Below are 11,761 nucleotides of genomic sequence, written 5' to 3' on the forward strand. Positions count from 1 at the left end.
TGATATTGACGTCTGAGATATGCGCTGATAAGATAAGAGCTGGCAAGCGCTATAAACTGGGGATTCTGCGTCCGCACTTTGTCGTTTCTTGGAAATAAAAAAAAATAAATTAATTTGTGGAATGCCTAAAAAGGGTCTGGAGTCACTCCAAGCTCTAATCCCACCGAAGGGGCGCATTATTTGAGCATGCCTGGACCCAGAATCATCCTCTGCTATCTCGCCCTGACAATTAACAAATTCAATTACACATTACATTAAAATTCACATTGCCAAACCAAAATAATATAATAACGATGTGCGTGACCGTACATCACCAGGACAATTCTGTCTATGAGTGAGTGAGGGTTACCTGCCCAAACCCGGTCATTGTGGGCTAAGGAGTACTACAAATAAACTAATACAATGAATGACTGTTTCATTTGAAGGCACATTGTGCCAGAACACCCCTAACCACAAGCCAGACCGGCTCTTGTTTTGGACCTAAAAGTTACCCCATTGGAGCCAAATGAAATATCCCATGTCTTTTAATAATTATCACAGAGAGAGCTGATTTTCAAAACAAAAAATATATATTTTGGGGTGGGTTATAAAAGTTCCAATGTCCAATTTAATACTTACCCAAGAGAGAAGAGAAAAATAAATAAGTATATTGATACTTATACTGATTCCTAAATTAATTAATTATTCAAAAATGCAACTATGTGGTGAACTAAATCCATACTGATATACAATTATATATTATATCTATATAATCGACCTACTTTCATATATATATATTATATATCTATATAAACTTATATATCTAATATATATCTTATATATATATAGTAACCCAGCATGTGATCAGTAAACAAAAATTAAGGATTATAAACCCCCGACGTCAAATTTAAAACCCTAGAGAAATATGCATCTTGTTTCTCTCAAGCCTTGACTGCTTTGACATGTTCTTCGATTAAATTATAAACAAGCAGCCTGCTTGATGGTGAGGCTGGAGCCACTAATTCCCCTAATTGTTTGCAGTTGTCTGGGCTGCAGAAGGCCGCCCCTGTTAAAAAGTCAGTGATTACAGGTCTAAAGACTTCCTTTGTGTGTTTATTCAGCAGATAGGGTTCAAACGCTCACATTAGTTAAATTATAGATTTGGGTTGCACTGGGAAGACCCGACGAGCGCTGAACAGCATCACTGGCAGCACAGCCCCGGGGTACCATTGTCTCATAAACATTTCAGATGGTGTGTGATTCGCGCCGGAACAGGGGATCTTACCACTCGCTCTGTTTTCTCTCCCTCTGTGGAGAGATTCAGGCACGGCGGTAGAGGGGTGCATTGAGAAACAGACAGTCACTGACGTGAAAAACATACACGGCCCCCCTATTTCAATTAAATCCTTTATTTAACCTCTTAAGTCATTTGAGAACACATTCTTATTTTCAATTATATGCCAGTTTTGCAACGCTACCGTATTGGTTTTACCTTTCTATTATTTTTGTTTTTGATAAAAATGTTTTTTTTTTTTTTTTTTTTTGTTTTCTAATGTTGCTAAGCTGCCCTCCCCCTCTTTAATGTGAAAATGATTCGCTTTTAAGGTGATGTGGAACTCTAAAACTATCTTCAGAAAGCTCGAGTGTTTTCCCTCGGGTTCTGTTTAATTTTGATACACCGGGGTGCAGTGCTCCTTCCGTCCTCTTTTGCAGTGCTGTCACAGATGACATGTTTTTGTCGATTTGCTCCATTGACAGCCTCTGGATTGCTGGGATGGAAATAAGACTCATATTGCATAACAGTTTCAACCCTTCCAGGTTTTACTATGAGCTTGATTAGGCACAGTGTACAGGTAACAAGCTCAGGTGTGTCCTGTTAAACATAGTAAAACTAGAAATGGACCAGACTGCTATTCAATCATTTTTTTTTATTTCCATCCCTGGAATAAAACCTTTATTTCAATGTATTATTATTATTATTATTATTATTATTATTATTATTATTATTATTATTAATTTATTTATGTATGTCTTTATTTATTTATGTCTCAATGTAGCTCTCTTGGCATTAATAACTAGATGGGAAAAACGCTTTTTTTTCGAGTTCTGGGAAGCTAGCTAGATAAATCTGGAATGCGGGTTTTAAACTCGCAAACTGTCACGCGTGGACACAAGAAACAGCCCTCATTTCTCTGACTGCACTGTTTTCATTTGCAGTGTGGGAGAACAGAAAGGTTTACTGGCGCTGTCAACTTTGCTGGCAACAAAAATGATTATAAAGAATGCAGCAGCAAAGAAAATCCTGCCCTATTAAAGAAAATTAAAGAACAATAGCGTTTAATTGTTGCAGATTAAAACAAGAACAAGCGGGGAGGCTGGGGCTAGGAGTGCTGATGTAATGGAAGAGGCGGAGCTATCAAACTTGGTAATAGGATTCTTTAGTGTCCCATAAAGCCTTGTTGAATCGGGTTCCCCAACAGAAACACAAGAAAAAAACGTTCTTTTTTATATAGGGGAAACCTCAAAAGAATTAACAATTCGAATTTGTGAACATAGGAGCGCAATAAGACGCAAAGATCGAACCAACCCTGTATCTGATCATAATATTACTGCCTTTTTTATTTTGGCATTGAGCGATCTGGTGTGAAATAAAAGAGGTAGAGATGTTTGAATTTACGTAAATCTCGAGAAACAAATTTGATTCACTTTTTGGACACCTTAACACCAAAGGATCTTAATCTGGAAATGTTTATTTAATTATTGTTTCTTCTTGTTGTGATAGGTCATATTTTACTGTGCTCAAGGGTTTCTAAATGAATTGAAGAACATCCCACAGCAATCTATACAGAGGCTGATCAAGTCTATGCGTCAACGCTGCCAGGATTGTGTTAATGCTCAGGGAGGTCATACCCGATAATAACTTTACAATGTTTTCATTTTGACAGTGTGTCACGTTTCAAAAAACTTACCATGATTCTTTGATCTGTATTTTTGTTCACATTTTCTGTGATTTTGTTTGATAGCTAACATATTTGATTATATCCATTAGACCTGAGTGCTGCGTTTCCCTTGTGCATCAGTATATATATATATATATATATATATATATATATATATATATATATATATATATATATATATATATATATATGTAGGTAGGCAGGTGGTGCCAGCGGTGTTGAAAGGTCCCATTGTCCCATTGTTTGAACGGAACGAGGAAGGATGGTTAGTGCTGGGCGTTTAGTATTATCAGACACTCCAAGACTGGTAAAGACTGGAGAAGAATTAAACAAAACAACAACCAGTTAAAATGACTTTTGAATCTACCTACTCTATCATACATCTATGAATGTGTTAAAAACCATGTTACAAACAACTTAAAGTGCAACACCTTCACAGATATTTTATAAATTGAAACTGAAGTGAGCTTGATTTCCTTGTGCAGGTGAAAGATCTGGGCTCCTCTTCAATTAGTGGCGTGCACAGAGCAGACAGGAGTTAACATCTCATTTGATGGATGGCCTGTTCACAGTGCCCCCTGGTGGGAGTAGTGCTGGCCAGCACTGACCCCTCTCAGCTCTCTGACCCCTCTTCCTCTCGCCCCCCTCTCTCTGCCCTTTCCCCTCTCCTCTCCATGTCTGCAGCAGCAGCAGATGACACTGAAAGCTGACTATCAGTTAATAATCGCTGCGCTGGTTAGCTATCTATTTATTTTATTAGTAATTATTGTGAAAGAGTGTCAAAGAGGGAGGAATGAAGAATAAACACACGCCTCGGCCAAAGTCTAATTCGGAGAGGCTTTATTTTTCTTCATGCCTGAATGATTCTTGCACATTTCTCCAAAGTTCATAATTAACTGATAATTAGCTGGTCTCATCAGGACACCCTGCCTGCAGTCAGAGCTGTAAACAGAAGAGCAGCACCAACACCCTGCTAGACTGCTTATCAGCTCCATCAGCTAATCTTTATTATCAAAGGCTGGGTCTCCTGCTGCATGCACACACATGACTTGCTTTTATCATCCCACCTGCAAACACACAGATCAGCGTCTTTCAGATGAGAACAAACCATTCATCCCAGTGGCGCTCACTTTAACCCCTTCGCCGCAGGGCTGAGGAGGAGGGGAACTGAGGCAGGATACCCTCGCACCCCAGACCCCCTGCCCCCTCTCCTGAGTTGGCTGTCCACTCCTCCACCCTTTCCTCCACCCTTTGCTCTCTGCTCTGGCTGTCTCTGAGACTGTGGGTGTCATCCTGATCAACTCTCGTATTGCCCTGTTGAAATACACATCATAACTTCAGCTGCGCATTGGTTTTAAGAGGCTCCCAAGTCCACCTTAAAAGGGGCCCTACTGTGAGCTTGAGGGTTTGAAAGCAAACACTCCCGCTCTGCCTTTCCTTCACTGTAAACAGTGCTTGAACACAAGTGAAGTGGGTTATTACCGAAGCCCAAGCAATCAAGACCCATCACCCCCATGAGATTACTCCTCAAATCAAACACAAGGGGAATGCTGCTCATTAATAAAGATCTGAGAGCTAACGACCTTCATGATTACTCACCTATCCAAACAGGGGCGTGACTCCCAACCCATTAAAAAACTCGACTCAGCTTCTCCTCAGCTGCCATTAAACACCCATCAAGCTGTAAACCCCTGTCTTCTCGTTCCTAACTTCCTTTACTCTCCCTACTCGCATGGCAACGCCTCAGCGCATTTCAAACGCCATAACCCTGCAGAAAAGTTTACTGTAATAAAGCATAGTTAAAGCATAGATAAGCATTGTAAAGAACAGAGCAGTATGGGAAAGCAGATATAAAAACAGGGTAACCTATAGTAAATACATAGTATAACCATGGAAAAAGCATGAGGTAAACTGCAAAATGAATTTACCACGGTAAACTTTGTACTGCAGTTGTGTGGCACAGGCAACTCAATTTGTATCACGTGGCAGTGAACAATTCAGTCCATTACAGAGCTACAGAAAAACATGAGCTATCCTGAGCCACCAAATGTGGAGGGGGTTTGAGGACCTGCCTGAATACAGGTCTATAGAAAGATGCTATCGTGGTATCTATACAGCAGGTGATATGAGTGGAATGGGCACAGAGGCTGAAGGAATGTTATCAGCCAGACGATCGGACCCTGTGGAGCCACAGAGAGCAGCCTGCACACCTCTGGACAGTGATCTCTAATTAAGCATGCTGCATCTGCAAAGAGGGCCTTTCTATAGTGCAGGTGTGCTAATACATAACACTGTCATGCTGAGCAAGAACACACACACTGACACTCACTGACACACAGAAAAGAGAAGAGTAACGCAGTGACACGCACACACACTCACTGACACACACACACACACACACACACACACACACACACACACACACACTGACACAGACACACAGAGACAACACAATGACACACACACACACACACACACACACACTGACACAAACAAGAGAAGAGTAACACAGTGACACACACACACACACACACACACACACACACACACACACACACACACACTCATTGACTCACAGATAAGACAAGAGTAACTCAGTGACACACACACACTGACACATGGACAAAAACAAATAATGACACACAAGCGACCACAGACACAGTGACACACTCTATAACAACCACACACACACACACACGCACACACACACTGACGAATAGAGGGACAGGCACAGTAAAAATCAGCAGTGAAGTTATATGGACATACTGTAGCTGTGCAGATTGACTACAGTTAAATAAAGTTTGAGGAGCTAGCCTACAGTGACGGAGACTGGCTGATCATCCCTAGCTATTGGGGGTGTTTCACTGTTAGAGTGTGTGTCCGTGTCTGTGTGTGTACGCTGGGGTATGACAGGATGCGATTAGCTGGGCTGTCAGTCTGAGATACCTAGTTCGCTCGCATGCTATCCGCCTTTGTTTTCCTGTAAACAACAAATAATTGCAGCAGATTAAAATTTCATAACTGCCGAGCACTTAGTTCACCCTTCCTTGAACAACTGGCTGTTGCACTTCAGGATCTAGAATTGGGGCAGTGAGAGAGAGAGAGAGAGAGAGAGAGAGAGAGAGAGAGAGAGAGAGAGAGAGAGAGAGAGAGAGAGAGAGATACATACAGCAGACCCACATTTCCCTCGAGGATTCCCATCCATGGCATGCTGAGTTTGGATGCGTTTACACTTCCTGTTTAAATACTTAGAAGGTCTGTACCTAGAAGAAGAAGAGAGAGAGGGAGTTCAAGAGAGCAAGGAAGAGGGGGAGAGAAGACCGATAGTGTAAGAGACAGAGAAAGAATGAAAAGCACACCTGTGCCACGCTGCCTGGGACCTCACACTCTAGAGTACAGATAGCAGCACAGATAGCATCTCATTGTAGTGCAGCAGCTCAGCACTGCTCAAGTAACTGAGTCTGCTGTGTGGATACGGGCTGCCTCTCAGACACCAAGTACTAAATAAAATTCAACAAGCTGACCTCTGCTTTAAGAAATAAAATCAAATAAACTGCTCAGTATGGCCCCTGCTGCCCTGCCCCTGACAGCCTGTGGTGAGAGTCGTAGACTCTTATTGCCCACTGGCTGCTGGGTGTAATTTCTCTGCATTGAATGGTTTGCGGGCCGAAGGCTTTTGTTTCAAGCCACCCTGTACATGCAGAAGCCCTTTTAAAAACGAAGTCAAGAAAAGACAAGAAGCCCTTGTGCATGCAGAGGGTGGAAGTGCATGGGGTAAAGAGAGGCTTGATCTCAGATATCACCAGGACCTGAGAACTTTAATGATACTGAAGTGAAGCTAAGTGCTGTCCTCTGTAAGGGTACAGCACTCTGCTGGGTTTTCTGTTTAAAAAGCACATTTTAGCATAAATGATAAACTTGAATAAAACACATAAGAGATTTGAGAACTTGCCAGCCATCAACTAATTCTGCATAATTAAAGACAATGCGGTCTACCCAAAATTAAAAGTAAAAAAAAAAAAAGAAAAAAGAGAAGACACCAAAGTACTGTGCTGGTTTTGGCGCCTCACAGCAGGTCTGTACCCAGGAAGTTCCAGGTTGTGTATTCGGCTGGGCCACCATAGACCTGTACAGAAGACATTACGTTTGGTTTAGTCTCAATTAAAGGGCAGTACCTGGGCAACAGTGTGGATGCTGTCCCAGAGGAAAGCACCTTAATGAGCACCCAACACCCCTTCATACCCTGCAGCACAGCAGAAGTTCCCAGGATGAGGTCACCCATCCGAGCATGATACAGTCCCATTCAGAGACCTGAGCACATCACTTCACAATCAATCCAAGAAAAAGAATGAGCCCTGACCAGGCCTGACCCTGCTGATGCTGCTTATCCTTCTGAGACCTGAGCACATCACAATCCAAGAAGAAATGCTTGTGCCGACTTTTCCCATCTATTAACCAAGTGGTTTTCCAGAGCCTGATTAGTATTACTCTTCGCCTACCTTGCTTAAGGTAATGTTAAGTAGTGAAAGCTTAGTGCTTATCAGGGTTTGTGAGATGAACTGTAAGTCTGTGAATCCATTAGAACACCCTGTGCAAAGGCTTTATGCGTGCAGCAGGTGGTGAACTCTACAGGTGGACTCAGAGTCCAGCACACTGGCACCACAGGGGCCTCAGCTTGATTAACCCATGACCTAGAAAAGCTGTATGCTGGGAGACCGCCTGAGCCCATTGGACAGGGATTTGAGATGCAAGTTAAGCTCCTGTCCAACACATCCTGGCTAATGATTGGACCCGAGTTAGTAAAGACTTTCCTGTTCTCTGACATGGGTTAATATTGCATGCTTGACACATAATAAAACAGATTAATCAATAACACCAAAGTGTTACATTACGACTGTCTTTGCTTTCTTAAGGAGTTTTAAGTGACCTTTGCCTTTATCTTTTATTTAAAGAAAATTGTCAGGCATTAGGGCAAACAGTTCCACTTTTCAGGTTCCTATTTTTCTAAGATACGATGCCATAAGAAGCGTCGAAATGTCATCAAAGGGAGTGATGAAAGATGTAACACCCAAACTTTAAAACCATACAGAAATGCAAAAAGAAGGCTGCTCCGACACAGAGATTGTGGTCTTTACACCAGCCTCTCTATTGGGAAGTATTGGGACAGATGATTAATAGCTGAAAGCCTGGTGGTGGGGCTTCAGTCCTCTCTCGCAGGATACCTTGGTATCCTTGAACAGATTATAGTCCTGTCGTCACATACACAAAAACAGAAATGCAAGAGATTTTGGTAGCGCTTTGGTTTAAGGATCCTATATAAAGAGTCAATAAAGCATGGGTAAATGTGTTATGAATAGGGCATCTATTTTCAGTTTTTATTCATTTCCTTTATCGGTGCTTATTTTCGATCTATTTTCTAATTTTATGTAAATTTTATGCATACTGTATGAAATTATTATTAATGCTTGAGTGCTTGTTCTGTCTCAAGTAGTACAACAGCACTTGCACACTTGAGTTGTACCGTCTTTCCTTTGCTGTCTTCCACAATGAAATGTTTGTGTGTAGGCATTACACACTATCTAACTGTAATAAAGCTTTAAGTCCTGAGAACAAGCCTTCTAATTGTAATCTCATTTTAAGTGTAATTTGCTGCCACTCAGTAGTTTGGGTGAGTTTAAAGTATTCAGAAGAAATCAATGATTGATAAAAGTCAGGAAGGAGGGTCATAGCCCGGCTGCACTGGGAAAGGTGTTTTGTTTTTGTTTTTTAAATGGGAAAGGGGTGTAGTCAGTGTGAACAGATTAACCATTTCCAGTGTTGCGGTGTTTATTGGCTATTCACTGATTTCATTTTTCTTTGTATCAGGTGTGCTAGATCGTTTTTTATCAGAAAAGCCCTAGTTAGAAAGGATGCAATTAACAACATGATTCATAATAACAGACTGTAGCAATCTTACATACATCATGTATTAGAAATCATATAACTACTTTCTTAACATTACAAGCTTTACATTAGTAATGAGTAACACTGTGCTTTCAATAATTATCATCAGACGTATAATAAAATCTTTTAAAGATGGTTTATAACGGATCCTTAAATTAAAAGTGTAAACTGAGACACATTATTAAGCTGAATATTATACCTTTATGGCCTGTACATGACCCCACAAAAATGAACATGTCTCAATGCTAATGGCATGTTCCCGCTAGTGTATAATATAAGCACAATAGCAGCTATAATAAAGGGGTGCCCCATTGCTTTTTATTTTATTTCAGCACACACAGTGGGAGCTGTGAGTAAATTGGCAGACAAGCTTTTAAGTTAAATACTCATTTGATAGCTGCAGGCTCAGAGCTCACATTGAACCACACATTAGCACAATTAGCCAATTTAAAACACTTTAAACGACACATTACATTATGCAAAGAATTCCAGTGAGCCTGTAGTGAAAAACTCTTGGAACCGTGTACTAACCATTGACATAAAGCCAGGGGGATAGCAGAGCTGCTCATGCCAATGACCTGAAGAATCGATATCCTTGATAAAGTTCCCCTTGTCTGTGTCAGTGAGAGGCCGATCTCCTTGATAAGTGTGAACCTCAAAGCATTCACAAAAGCTTTGGCTTGGAGATGATGTTATATTGGTAGCTTTATTCTCTTGGAACAGATAGGTTCGACTGGCTTCCGTCAGTCTTTGGCATGTACCTGGTGCAATCCATGCCTTGGAAACCATCCAGACTAATCACCCATGATGCACTGCTCAGCTGTGTTGTGCTGTAGAAGGCTGTGACAACTCTGTGGACATTAAAGAGGAGGAGTCTTCTTACCAGTGCCATGGATACATTCCAAAGCATTCTAGACTGGCTAAACTGCTGCGGCTGATGCTAAGAGGTTTTCAACTGTCCACTAGTCAGGGATATTTAGGACACTCCCAGACCTCCACAGATCTCCTCTGTGTTGGATCTCTCCTCAGAGAGAGCGCTCCGGGCTGGACTTTGTGTTGGTTTTGGAGCACTGGCATCTCTGGTTGCCCTCTTTACATACAATCCCAAGTGGAAAGGAAACCTGCTAACTGGTAGTCTAACCAGAGACACACAAATGACAGCTTGGGAAACTTCTAGAAACACGCTTTGCTCACAGATTGTTTCTGAGAAGTAACAGGGGTTTCATTGTAGCCTCCTAGCATCTTAACAGAAGTGTAGGGTAGCTGTGAGGGGAAGCTGTGTTTGCATCTTGTCTTTCCTGGTTGAGCAAATGCTAGTGGAACATTTCTGTGTATACTTCATAAAGTATTCATTAGAGCTGAATTAGGCTATTTATAAGTGAGGAATAATTATCACTATGTGTTATTGTGCTGAACTTCTTTTGCTGTTTGCTTTTCTCAAGGTATGCAGATCTATCAAAAAGTATTATGCTCATTGGGCTGAATATAGCACAGGAAGTTGTTTGCTACCAGGAAGCAACAGCAACAGTAAAATAAACTAGAAAAGATCCCTGTAAGGTCTTCAGCACTTGACTTGTCGTAATATTGCTAACACTGTAAGAGGTGGCAACATTAATATTAAAGACCTGGCTATCTATACAGTGAAACAGTCAAGGGACCAAAAACAAAATGCGACCTTAGAGATGGCTTTAATATTCATGGTCTGTTAACACTGAAGTCAATGGAATTGGGACTGTAAAAATACAACCCTAACTGGGCTCGCTTTTCTACTGAGGGGGCTCGCTGTGGCATCCTGTTTATCATAACAAGAGCTGTTTCAGGCTAGTCTCTGCTGGATGTGATATTGATCAGATTTACGGTGTAATAGCAGGCCAATTCCAGGAGGAAGCGCTGTCTATCAGACCAGACTCTGCCCGCACACAGGCTCCCTCTGCTAGTCACTTGTGATCTGGGAATTCAGAAGCCACCTGATCACAGTCAGATGCTGCAGTCCTGGCTCAGTGCAGATCAAATTAATACAGAGCGAGAGCGGCGTTATTGGTGTGTGCGTGAGTGTGTTCACTGTATTGTGCACACATCAAAGACTGCATATATCAGTCACTCTGAGGGTGAGTGTTGGGACATGGGAAGGATATTTAGATTAGGGCATATGAAAATGGGATGACTCACAAACATAGAACAGTTTCTCAGTTCTTGCTCTTCGTTTGATGGAAGCTGTGAACTATGATAATACTTGTGTGGTACCAATGGAGGTGGCTCCCATTCAGATTTGCCCATTACCCACATTGAGTACTTCAGTTTCATGCTAAATTCTTCTGTTGTAATACAATGCATTGACCTAAAACCTAAAAACAACTGTGTAAGTTGGGTACATTGCGCTTGCTTCACAGTAATGTTTAAACTTACTTTTTGTGAAGCGTGACGTACATATCCAGCTTCTGGGCCAGGACTCTCTTGTAAATGAGACCTTTGTCTGTACTGTCAAGCAAAGCTGATGAACTTATTTCTTTTTTAGAGCGTGGCAAACATATTTCAAAGACACGTCTAATTTAGCTTTCTGTATCGCGTTTCCAGACCGGAGTGTGCAGTACACAAGAATCACTTTTTCATGGAACGTCTGGTCTTTTGCAGAGGAAACAAATTTGTTACAAAGACACCTTAGGTGCACTTAAGCAGCCTTTAAATTAGCACCTGGAGCTGTTTATTCCTAGGTTTGCATCATAATCATTTTTTTCTCTCCCGGAGCAAAAGTTTTAAAAACAATTTCACTGAATTTGTTTGAATTTCTTTTTTTTTTTTTTTGCCCGTAAATGAACAGTTTTGAATGTGTGGTTGTCCCGATCCATAATAAACTATAAAACTGTATTACGGAGACTCTT

Source organism: Polyodon spathula, chromosome 10 (assembly GCF_017654505.1).
Source record: "Polyodon spathula isolate WHYD16114869_AA chromosome 10, ASM1765450v1, whole genome shotgun sequence".
NCBI lineage: Eukaryota > Metazoa > Chordata > Actinopteri > Acipenseriformes > Polyodontidae > Polyodon > Polyodon spathula.